The sequence below is a fragment of the Martes martes genome (genome assembly GCF_963455335.1).
Source record: "Martes martes genome assembly, chromosome: 10".
Taxonomy (NCBI): Eukaryota; Metazoa; Chordata; class Mammalia; order Carnivora; family Mustelidae; genus Martes; species Martes martes.
In genome coordinates this window covers 55,173,907-55,186,874 of record NC_137898.1, presented here as the reverse complement: position 1 = coordinate 55,186,874, position 12,968 = coordinate 55,173,907, and the positions used below count along the sequence as shown (strand labels likewise).

At 37.1% G+C, this 12,968-nt stretch overlaps 1 pseudogene across 1 annotated transcript; it reads right to left on the bottom strand.

Annotated features, from left to right (window-relative positions):
- Positions 1 to 4,809: 4,809 nt before the first annotated feature.
- On the bottom strand, positions 4,810 to 5,776 carry LOC308350846 (olfactory receptor 52N4-like; annotated as a pseudogene). The gene has a single exon. The product of its transcript is annotated as an olfactory receptor 52N4-like (transcript).
- Between the last annotated feature and the right edge of the window lie 7,192 nt (positions 5,777 to 12,968).

Here is a 12,968-nt window from a genome sequence, read left to right as displayed (position 1 = left end):
TTCACCCAGTCCCCCACTCCCCTCCCCTCTGGCAACTATCAGTTTGTCCTTGTATTTATAGGTCTGATTCTGTTTTTTATTTGTTTATTCATTTGTTTCATTTTTTAGATTCCACATATAAAACAAATCAAATGGTATATGTTTTGCTTTTTCTGACTTGTTTTTCTTCTTCTGATTTGTTTATTTCATGATACCCTCTAAGTCCATCCATGTTGTCACAAATGGCAAATCTCATTTTTCTTTATGGCCGAGTAATATTCCAGTGTGTGTGTGTGTGTGTGTGTGTGTGTGTCTGTCTGTCTGTCCCACCCCTTCTTCATTTCTTTATTCATTTGTCTATAGATGCATACTAAGTTTGCTTCCACATCTTGGCTATTGTAAATAATGCTGCAGTAAACATAGTGGTGCATCATGTCTTTTACAATTCATGTTTTCACTTTCTTTGCATGGATACCCAATAGCATAATTATTGAATCATATGGTATTCTTATATTTTTAATTCTTCAAGGAACCTCTGTACTGTTTGTCAGTGACTCTACCAATTTGCATTTCCATCAACAGTGCAGTGTTCCTTTCTGGAGATTTTAGATAACTAATTCATTTTCTTAACAGATCTATGACTACTGTAACTTTACATTCCTTCTTAGATTGCTTGCAGTGTTTTTAATATGTGCCTATGTCATCTACGTTTTCAGATGTATGGGTAAATTTGCTCTTGACATCCTCTTCTTGTTCACTTTGGTAAATGTTTCATATCAGTCTGAGAAATAAAACTATATTTAAAGCTGGTGGATGTTGTTTACTGTGCATGTCAGCCGGTTGCTTATGTTCAGATAGTCTATACTATTTATATTTTTCTAATTCTCTGCTCTTCAGTTGCTGAGAGGTTATGTTAAAATATCCAACTATGATTTCATTGTGGATTTATCAATTTCCCCTTCTAATCCTATCCACCTCTTTTGTGAGTATGTTTATGTGTGTATGTTTCTATAATGATATTAACCATATACAAAGTTAGGTATATTTTCCTGTTGGATTGCCATTGTAATCATTATGAAATTTTACATTTTATTACTCCTAATATTTATTGTGTTAAAATCTACTTTGCTGGTTACAGCCACACAAGCTTTTTCTTATGGCACATTTTATATATATATATACACACACACACATATATATGGCATATTATATATATAATTATATATAATAAATAATATATAAATATATAATATATATGATATATGATATAAATATATAAAATATATATAAATAATATATAATATATAAATAATATATGGCACATTATATATATAATATATATATTATATATAATATGTAATATATGTTATTAATAATATATATACACATACATACAGACACATACATTCATTTATTTACATATAATGTATATGTTCATATATACATAGTATGTATCTAATATCTTCTAAAAATAATATAGTTTCTTAGGATATTTTACTTTTCATTTAATTTTCTTTCACTGAATTGCTTAGTCAACTTACATGAATGTAATTATGGACATAATTTTTGTCAAGTTTGCCATGTTTGTATTGTCTTTTTTACCATGTCCCATCTGTTCTTTCCTTTGTTCCTCTTGCCATTTTTGACCAATAAAATAGGTGTTATTATTACCACTGTATTTTTCTTCAATGTCAGTTTTGTTATGCATTCCTATATTTCATTCTGAGCTTTCATCAGGTAATCATTATTCTATATTCTGAATAACATACATACTTTAGTATTTCCTCTCATTATTTGTTTATGTGAATAGGTATTTGTCTTATCTTTTTTTTTTCTTTTTACTATGTTATGTTAGTCATCATGCAGTACTTCATTTGTTTTTGATGTAGTGTTCAATGATTCATTATTTGCATATAACACCCAGTGCTCATTGCAACACATGCCCTCCTTTATACCCATCACTGGGCTAAACCATCCCCCCACTCTGCTCCCCTCTGAAACTCTCAGATTGTTTCCCAGAGTCCATAGTCCTGTGGTTTATCTCCCTTCTGATTTTCCTCCCTTTAGTTTTCCCTTCCTTCAGGAGATCAGGATTCTAAGTTGCAAGTGTTTTTTTTAGGCACTTCAAAAATACCATTTCATTGTCTTTTGGCTCCCATTGTTTGTATTGAAAAGTTGAGCTTTCTCTCTTTTCTTTTGGATTAGTGTGGCCAATGGTTTATCAATCTTATTGATTCTTTCAAAAAACCAGCTTCTAGTTTCATTGATATGTTCTATTGTATCTCTAGTTTCTATCTCATTGATCTCTGCTCTAATCTTGATTATTTCCCTTCTTGTGTGTGGAGTTGGTTTAATTTATTGCTGATTCTCCAGTTCTTTAAGGTGTAGAGACAGCCGGTGTATTCTGGATTTGTCAATTTTTTTGAGGGAGGCTTGGATGGCTATGTATTTCCCCCTTAGGCCCGCCTTTGCTGTATCCCATAGGTTTTGGACCGAAACGTCTTCATTCTCACTGGTTTCCATGAATTGTTTAAGTTCTTCTTTGATCTCCTGGTTGATCCAAGCATTCTTAAGCAAGGTGGTATTTAGCTTCCAGGTGTCTGAGCTCCTTCCGAACTTTTCCTTGTGATTGAGCTCCAGTTTCAAAGCATTGTGATCTGAGAATATGCAGGGAATAATCTCAGCCTTTTGGTATCAGTTGAGTCCTGATTTGTGACCCAGTATGTGGTCTATTCTGGAGAAGGTTCCATGTGCACTTGAGAAGAATGAGTATTCTGTTGTTTTAGGGTGAAATGTTCTGTATATATCTGTGAGGTCCATCTGGTCCAATGTGTCATTCAATGCTCTTGTTTCTTTATTGATTTTCTTGCTTGGATGATCTATTACTGAGAGAGGCGTGTTAAGATCTCCTACTATTGATGTACTCATATCAATATGACTCTTCACCTTGATTAATAGTTTTCTTATGTAATTGGCTGCTCCCATATTGGGGGCATAGATATTTACAACTGTTAGATCATCTTGGTGGATAGTCCCTTTAAGAATTATGTAGTGTCCTTCTGTATCTCTGACTACTGTCTTCAGTTTAAAATCTAATTTATCTGATATGAGAATCACTACCCCGGCCTTCTTTTGAGGCCCATTGGCATGAAAGATGCTTCTCCATGCCTTCACGAACAGTTGACCAGCAGTCTAAGGCTGCTTCATTAAATGTAGTGTGCAGAGATTATGACCCTGCAGACTCATGCCACAGTATATATTCTGAATAAAATATCCCCAGTTCCATAAAGGCCTGCATGTGTGTATATGTACATGTGAGTAAAGATGTTTATCATATATCTCTGGTGACAGAGAGTGAAAAAACTTAGATATTTACAATGAAGGAATGATTAAGAAAATAGTCTTTTGCATGCTAGGAAAGTTTATAAAGTTCATAAAATAATCAGAAGCAAGAAGTGAAGTATACATAATTTTTAAAAATACAGTTTTAAAAAAATAATCGAGTGAAACGTAAGGAACATACTATTATAGTGCAATAAAATGGATATAAGTTTCTAAAATAAACATTTGTAAATGACTTCATAGTCAGATGTTCAAGAATATATGTCAAACATATGGAGAATGTCAACGGCCTGAAGATTGGAAGTGAAATAAGATGAAAACAAAAGGACCTAGAAATGAGAGAATGCCATTAAGAAAAAAAGGTATCATGAAGTTTTCTTCACTTTGAACTTGCACCTGAGCTTCCATGAGTCTATTGCTGAATTAATAAGTCTGGCAGTTATTAGCATACAATGGCATTTATTTCTGTGTGTACCGGAATGCATAGAGAATGAGTGCAAAAAGAAAAGAGAGTTGATCCCAGGAATATGCTTGTATAAAGAAATTCAGAGGAAACTTCTTAGAAGTTGGGCTGGAAAAATCAACTTTGCTGTCTTCTTTATGCTATCTGTGACAATGCTGTAAAAACTATCATTATTTGTAGTTTCTTACCTCATGTCAATTTAGAAAGATATTATACAGAAAACACTCAAGCAATTCTTAGTTCAATTTTCAGCTCGAAAGAAGAAAAGCAACTATTGCTCTCCATAGGCCTGTACTTGGAGAAATACATTTATTGTATTTTGTAGTAGTCATTAATAACTGTCATTAATATATTTCATAAGTCTCATAACTGTTATTCATAGCTGCTTCCAAACTGCACATTCTTTGAAAGCCACCTTGAAGACAAAAGGCAACCCACCAGTTGGGAAGGAAGCAATTGCCTGAATGTCTCATGCTAGGACAGACTTGGTCAGGTACAAGGTCACCAAGGTTCTCCTAAGACCCCAGAGGCTTACACCTCACACACAGAAGACTTTCTAGTTTTATCTTTTAAAAATTGCTAAGAAAACAGGATTTTTGAGAATAATGAGAATATGTAATACATTTTTTTCCGGAGTTAAATACAGTTATCAGTCTAGAAATTCCACTTACAGTCAAAAAGAAAAAGAATGATTTGGGTCATCTAACCCCAGATAATTAGTTTCACTTGATTCAATTTTCTAGATAATTCTCCCAGCTTCTCATTAGTATTTTTCTCTCTTGGAACCCAGTATTACTGAGTCCTGGAGGTGAAGTTACACAGAAAACCTGGAGGTAAAAAACTCATATGGAGGGTGATGTGGCATGAAAAATTACTTTGGTATTCTGCAGAAAAGTTAATGGGAATGAACTACTCATCATGCTTACCTGGAAAAAGCATACACCTATTCTTGGAAATTTTCTTGCCTAAACAGACAGAGAGAAGTATTCTTTCACTTCACATCCCAACCCAGGCAAAAATCCCTTTCATCTGCTCTGGGACTTGATGTCCTTAGAACCTGAAGTGATCCTTAAGACACAGTCTCGTATCTGCTTGGTTTTCACCCCATACACAATAGGGTTCATGGTGGGAGGCAAGAGCAGATAAATATTGGCCACAATGATGTGGCAAGATGGAGGGATGGTGTGGCCCCCAAAGCGGTGGGAAAAGAAGGAGAAGAAAGCTGGACTGTAGGAGAAAACAATGGCACAGATGTGGGCAGTGCAGGTGCTGAAGGCCTTCTGTCGAGCATCTGCTGAAGAGAGGCTGAGCACTGCCCGGAGGATCATGGTGTAGGAGACTGTGATGCACAGGATGTCAAAGCCCCCAATCAGCAGGGCAACCGTCAGACCATAGATGGCATTGACCTTGACATTGCCACAGGATAATTTGGCTACAGACATGTGGTCACAGTAGGTGTGGGGAATTATATTCCCTCTGCAGTAGGGCAGGCGCTTGGTGAGGACAGTGAAGGGAATGATGAGGAACACTCCTCTGAGAAAGGTAGAAAGCCCAGCCTTTGCAATAACAGAATTGGTGAGAAAAGTAGAGTAGCGCAGAGGGTAACAGATAGCCACATAACGGTCCAGGGCCATAAGCATGAGCACCCCAGACTCCATCCCTGTGAAGGTGTGGACAAAAAAACATCTGGACCAGACATCCATCAAAGCTGATTTCCTTGAAATGGAACCAGAAGATGCAGAGAGCTTTAGGAATTGTACTAGAGCATATAAAAAGGTCAGTTAGGGAAAGCATAGCTAAAAAATAGTACATCGGCCTGTGCAGGGAGTCCTCATAGAGGATGAGGTAGAGGAGCCCACAATTCCCTACCACAGCCACAGCATACATGGAGCAGAATGGGAAGGAAATCCACATGTGCATGTCCTCCAGTCCTGGGATCCCATTAAGGAGGAATGAGGCTGGAGTCAGGTCTGTTTGGTTTAGCATTAACATCGTCAAGCTAGGACGATCATTAATCATCTTAGAGAAATTGTGGGTCCTCCTAGATAGAGATAAAAGAGAGAATGTCTTGGTCATAGTCATGGTCTTAATTTCTTTTGCCTTTTTTCTTCAAGGTACATTTCAATGGCCAAAAAACCAATTTTTTCTGACTTCCAGGGAATTTGAGTATAAATATGTTTAAACCAAATAGATTATTTTATATGTGTATTTTTTTATTCATTCATTCATCGGTGTAGACAACAAACTCTTTTTTTTAATACTCACCTAGTTCTTTAATAGACAAATGGTGTCCATTTATAAAAGACAAATTTGCTTATTTTTCTGAAGCTATTTTTATTAAACAATATTATTTAAATATTAATAACTATACACATATTCCAGAAACACAAACATGAAAAACCATGGAACTTTAAATAAATCATATCTTGAGAAAAAAATATAGTAACGTCTTTTGCATATGGGCTTTAGGAAGTTGAAGATAGGGCTAAAAATAGGAGCCAACCAGGACACACTTTATAAATCTCTGAATAGCAGGATTCTTCTAAGGAAATAGTAGCCTGAGTGAGAGTCACCCTGTCTCTCAGCTATCATACTGACAAGTACCGCTGTCAGAATATTTTTAAAATATTGAAATATCATTTAATTACTATTATTTGGAAAACACAAAAGGAACCTCTAAGAATAAAAATGAATGTAAATGCATAAATCACTATAAAAATATTAAGTAAACAAAATGGTATCAATGAAACAGAGAAACCAAAGGATTCCTAAATAAATCAATAAAATGTTAATGTGACAGAAGGCAGATAAAATACACTGATTGGGCTATTAGGATAAATTATGTAAATGGCCCTATATAAGTAGAGATAAATCTGTTAATTTTATAAAAATGTATGTATATGGTATAGAGGTCCATATCATAAAGAAAACCAAAGAACAAAGTTGAATCATATACAATCCTCAGAGAAAACACACATAAAATTTGGAGCAGACATATTAATTCCAGATGAAGTAGAAATTAAAGGAAAAAAATGGAACAGAATTTTTTTTTTTTTGAGAAATTCTAGGTAAAAGTTATAGGATGACTTTAAAGTTGATTAAATTAAAGTTGATTGTTTTACCAATGATAAGTCTACTCTATCTTTAATAATATATTGATAACCTAAATCATGAGAAACACAGAAATCCTCTTATGTAACTTGTTAGTATACAGTAGGTATTTACATTAAGACTTTCCAAATTGACACTTAAATCTGACGAAAGCTCCCATTTTCAAATTATTGCCAATGATTTGATTTTAAGCTAGCATATCTGACTTATTAATCTCCAATTTAGACAAATCATCAAAATATGGGAGTCTTGATTATGTGGAAACTAGGACATCTAGGTCCCCTGTAGGACCAAAACTGCAACCCTGAGTTCACCAGTGTTTTGTTTTGTTATTTTGTAAGATTTTATTTTTTTACTTGACAGAGAGAGAGAGATCACAAGTAGGCAGAGAGGCAGGCAGAGAGAGAGAGGGAAGCAGGCTTCCTGCTGAGCAGAGAGCCTGAGGTGGGGCTGGATCCCAGGACCCTGAGATCATGACATGAGCCGAAGGCAGAAGCTTTAACCCACTGAGCCACTCAGGCACCCCTCATCAGTGTTTTAAGTACACTTAAAAATTGTTTGCAAATGAGTTTACAACATTACACACTTCAAAGAACTGTCACATATCATTTACAAAAATAGAAATTTAAATATATATAGCACAGATAAATACATTACAATGATAGGAATATAAACCTTAGAGGTCATGTTTTAAGAGAACTTCCAGCACTTCTGTACTATTATTCCCTCTTTAAAAAAATACATTTAGTCTGTAAACTTATAAATTCTTCCCTGTTATGATCACCTGTCTCCCTCAGTCTGTATCTCCCTGTGCTCTAAATATTTACTCACTTTTGCAGCTTCATCTTTAATGTAAGCCAATCTTGACAGTTCTGGACGATGCTTAATTCCAGGTCTTACTATTTCCTGTATAGTACCTACTATGAAATAATCTTCTGTATGCTCTTTTCTTCATAAAGATAACTCTAAACATTTAGGAATGGCTTTATTCTTACAATAATTTTTAGGTTCTGTACAGATTCAATTCATTTGACAAATGCCCTGCTAGTGATAGAAGCTTAAACCAGGGGCACCTGGGTGGCTCAGTGGGTTAAAGCCTCTGCCTTCAGCTCAGGTCATGGTCTCGGGGTCCTGGGATCGAGCCCCGCATCGGGCTCTCAGCGGGGAGGCTGCTTCTCTCTTTCTCTCTCTCTTTCTCTCTCTCGGCCTGCCCTCTGCCTACTTGTGATTTCTCTCTGTCAAATAAATAAATAAAATCTTTAAAAAAAAAAAAAAGAAGCTTAAACCAAAGTGACACAATATTAATCACAAATTTAATCTGTTTTTTAAAAAAAAAAATTTAATTGTTTCCCACAGTCGAATTCAATATCTCTTTCTGGAGAAATTTACTGACATTCTGTTCCAGGTGTAGAGTTAGCGTTCCTGGATATTGCTACACCTCTCCTATCTTTCATAAAGTACAGCCTTATATACCACTCATTGTCAATCCTCATTTCCAAAATCTATAGGCAGTGATCTGTTCCCCACACCCCCCACCCCACCTTGTGAGCTGGTCTCAGCCTGTGGATAACCAGTTTTGTGGCTGGACTGGTCTTTGTGCTTCTTGTGATGACTGCAAGCTGCCCTCAGCAGAAACCATCAGAAAACTTTGAAAGAGAAAAGGTTTATTACTTACGAGTCCTGGAAATCATATGGCAAATGGGACCACACAGAGAAGTGAAGACAGGGGAGTGTGTGGGGGCCTGAGGTTCTGCTTTTATTGAGCTTGAGGGTGGGGCGTGGGATATCTCAGGCTCACTCTTTATAAGTGAATGTAAAACATAAGAATGGGAATTTAAAGCACAGCAAGAGAAAGAAACCAAATGGTCAATTATCAGAATCACCAGAGATCTGTAAAACAAAGGAAGTGTGGGGGTTATCTAGTTAGCTGTGTGGCTGGTAATGTGTTTATCCAAGAGCATCTTGGAAGCAGGTGCCTGTCTGAAATGGATGCCTTGGCAATCAAAACTTAAATCAGGCACTTGCATTACAAAGACCAACTGTCAGGAATCATACTACCTCCTCCCACCAAACCATTCTGAATTCTTATGACATGACAATAGGTTCCTTCTGGTAAGTAAAGCTGCATAATATGTATTGACCTAAAATATATTTTGGTATAAGGAAGAATCTCCAGAGTTTAACTCAAGTAAAATCAGACACTTAAGGAAAAAAGGGAAGGCAGGTAGGCAGCAAGAGAAATTTGAATATGGACTCTCAAGACCTGGGATTGTTCTTTATGTATTTCCCCTTACTCCCTGACTTGGGATTGGTCCATTCTTGGTTTCCATCACTCCCAAAGCACATATTCCTATTCAGTTGTTTATATAGATGCACGGCCATTATGAACACCTAAATGGATTTTTTAATGCCAAAAGTGGGGAATAAATATTTCCAACAGCCCCTGCATCATTGTCTTACATCACTTTCTGACTTGAACCTAGGTAAACAGAATAAAACATTTACATCCGTGGGGTGGAAAAAAGCAGTTAGTATCAACCTTAAATCCTTAAATCCTTCTTCCTCTTTACCTCTATGTCTAAAATAGAAATTATCTTGTCTCTGAACCCTGTATTGTTCTAGTTAAATACCTTAGTTTGGGGAAGGAAAAACAAGGAGATAAAATATATCTGGTCCAATTTTCCAGGAATTTGGTAGTCTGAACATCACAGTCTCTGGGCAACTTCTTAACTTCTTGATATGAAGACTGTTGACCTGAGCCTGATGGAAAATGTTATATACCCCAAAATATCCCGAGGGAACATTTCAAAGCTTCAGAGATAGTTGAAATCAAGCTAACCTCCAGGGTCCCAAATGGTGATTGACAAATATCTAAATATGTATCTGTATATATATGTTAATTTATATGCATACTATATATATATATATACACAATGGAATACTATGCCTCCATCAGAAAAGATGAATACCCAACTTTTGTATCAACATAGATACATGGAGGAGATTATGCTGAGTGAAGTAAGCCAAGAAGAAAGAGTCAATTATCAAATGGTTTCACTTACTTGTGGAGCATAAGGAATAACATGGAGGACATTAGGACAAGTAAAGGAAAAGTGAATTGGGGGAAATTGGAAGGGGAGGTGAACCATAAGAGACTGTGGACTCTGAGAAACAAACTGAGGGTTTTGGAAGGGAGGGGTGGGAGGTTGGGTGAGCCTGGTGGTGGGTATTATGGGGGGCACATATTGCATGGAGCATTGGGTGTGGCACATAAACAATGAATCACGGAACACTAAAAAAATAAAATAAATTTTTTAAAAAATCTGAAAAAAAAAACAATTAAAAAAACACAGCTGATGAGTAAATTTGACCTTGAAAATTGAGTTGCAAAACTCATTTGTCATTTAATACTTAGCAAGACAAGTCTGTTATATTAAGGGCTTCTTCCTGGTTTAGAAAACCTGGGTCCCTTAAACATTGCTTGTGGGTATCTGGATGGATGGCCCCCAAAGATTTGACTCTGCATAACTCTGAATCCTCAGATTATGGTCTACCCCTTTATTTGTAAGAGTTAATGCTACCCTAATGCAGGAAGTCAATGAAGAGGTCTTACTCATACAAGAATATGGTCATTATCTTCTCCAGGTTGCCAACCTGGTAGCTAAGGTTAAATCTTTTTTTATTTATTTATTATTATTATTATTTTTTTTTATAAACATATAATGTATTTTTATCCCCAGGGGTACAGGTCTGTGAATCGCCAGGTTTACACACTTCACAGCACTCACCATAGCACATACCCTCCCCAATGTCCATAACCCCACCCCCCTCTCCCGACTCCCCTCCCCCCAGCAACCCTCAGTTTGTTTTGTGACATTAAGAGTCTTATGGTTTGTCTCCCTCCCGAGCCCATCTTGTTTCATTTATTCTTTTCCTACCCCCCGAACCCCCCCCACATTGCCTCTCCACTTCCTCATATCAGGGAGATCATATGATAGTTGTCTTTCTCTGATTGACTTATTTCACTAAGCATAATACCCTCTAGTTCCATCCACTAAGGTTAAATCTTAATGTGACTACATTATGAATGAGTTGCAAGAGAAAGGCAGTTTTTGTTTGTTTGTTTTTGTTTGTTTGTTTTCGGAAAGAGATTGTGTGCTCACACTGAGTAACTGATGAGAGCTTGATAAAGAGTTGGCTTATAAAGGTGTCGGGAGGCCCCCCAGACTGGCTCAGCCAGAGAAGCCCATGACCCTTGATCTCAGGGTTGAGTTCGAGCCGCACACTGGGTGTGGAGATTGCTTAAATAAATAAATAAACTTAAAAAAAGAGAAAAAAGAAAAGGAAAAGAAGAAGACAATCTGGGTTAGTAACAGCCAGGGGCTGTTTCCATGCCCTGGCTTTGGAGACAGAGCTGTGTGGAGTGGCTACCAGAAGGGGAAGGACACAGGCACTTCCCTCTCTCTCATCAGCCAACTCCATGGAAAACAGGGAAAGAAAACCTGTAATGCAGGTGAAACAGAAGCCTGAGAAGAAATGTCTGGGAGGGGATAACTGGGTGGTTCAGTCAGTTAAGAGTCTGCCTTTGGCTCAGGTAATGATCCCAGGATCCTGGATTAGTCCTGCATTGGCCTCCTAGATCAGCAGAGAGCCTGCTTCTCCCTCTGCCTGCCGCTGCTCCCCTGCTTGTACTCTTGCTCTCTCAAATAAATAAGTCAAATCCTTAAAGAGAGAGAGAGAGAGAGAGAAATGCCTGCGAGATAGGAGGGAAACCAGGAGAAGATGGTGTCCTTGGAGACCAAGGAGCTAATGGAAAGGAAGTCAGGGAGGAACCAGTGACTAGATCTAGCAAATGAAGTCCATCAGTGTCCTTGGACTGAAAAGGCTCAGTGTGATGGTGGGACCAGGAGCCTTGTTAGCACCACCAAAGAGGAACAGGAAGTGAGGAACCAGGGCATTGGAATTTAAGGGTGATTGATCAAGGAGACCAGAATATAAGTCAGAATAACATAGAGGATAAACAAGAATTCATTGACTTGGGGGACTTTCTGTAGGCACTATTAAGAATTCTGGTATATAAAACAAACTCACACGCAAAGTGCGTTTTTGAAACCTAGAGAATGTGGAAATGCCTGAGTTGCCCTGGCAGCAGGCAGAGAAAACAATGACAAGGTAAAGGAGGTGGGCATGCTGTAGTTGATCTATTATGTAAAGCCAGATGTAATCAGGGAACTGTGTTCTACGGGCAAGCCTGGAAGGCACAACATTTACCAAAGAACACCCTGGTGAGAGGGGTACCAGCATCACTGGTATATATTGAGATATATATTGATCTAATTTTTCCTAATTTGTTATGTAGCTGTAATAAGCTGTAATAAGCCTAAACTTTTCATGACTTTCTTTTTTAGATTGCCACTAATAGTCACCATTTTCCTTTTTTTTTTTTTTTTTAGTTTCTTTTCAGTGTAACGGATTTCATTGTTTATGCACCACACCCAGTGCTCCATGGCAAACCTAAGCTTTTAAACCAAGGGCCAAGCCTCCATATTTCTTAGCATAGCTTGGTGACTAGAAGGTTGTCCTTAAACAGTAATCAAATGAAGAGATGAAACAATACATGAATAAAAGAAGAAATTAGAAAATGAATCAGTGTGTGAATCAAAGAAATTCTCTGCTGAAGAGCTTTTGATCTATTTTTCCCCAGGGCAGTGGGAAAAAAGGAAATACAAATCTGTGATAAATATTATTTCCTAGTTTTAATTAAAAATAACAGGTGTTCACTTTCATTCTCTACCTTCCTGTACATACATGTTAACACACAAACACAAGCGTGAGATTTTTCACTTATTCATATATCCATGTTTGGGCACTAGGAATGGAAATTTCTTGCTTTTTTTCCTCCTCCAAGTTGAGGTTATCAGAATCCCTACACCAACCCCTGTGGAGAGTTTCTAGTACTCTGGAATATTCCCTTGGGGCACATGACACAAATTTTCATTTAAAGGCTCAGTGCAATAATACAGATATCAGAGAAGTTTTGGAGGTTGGCTCTACACATGCACATTTACTCTTG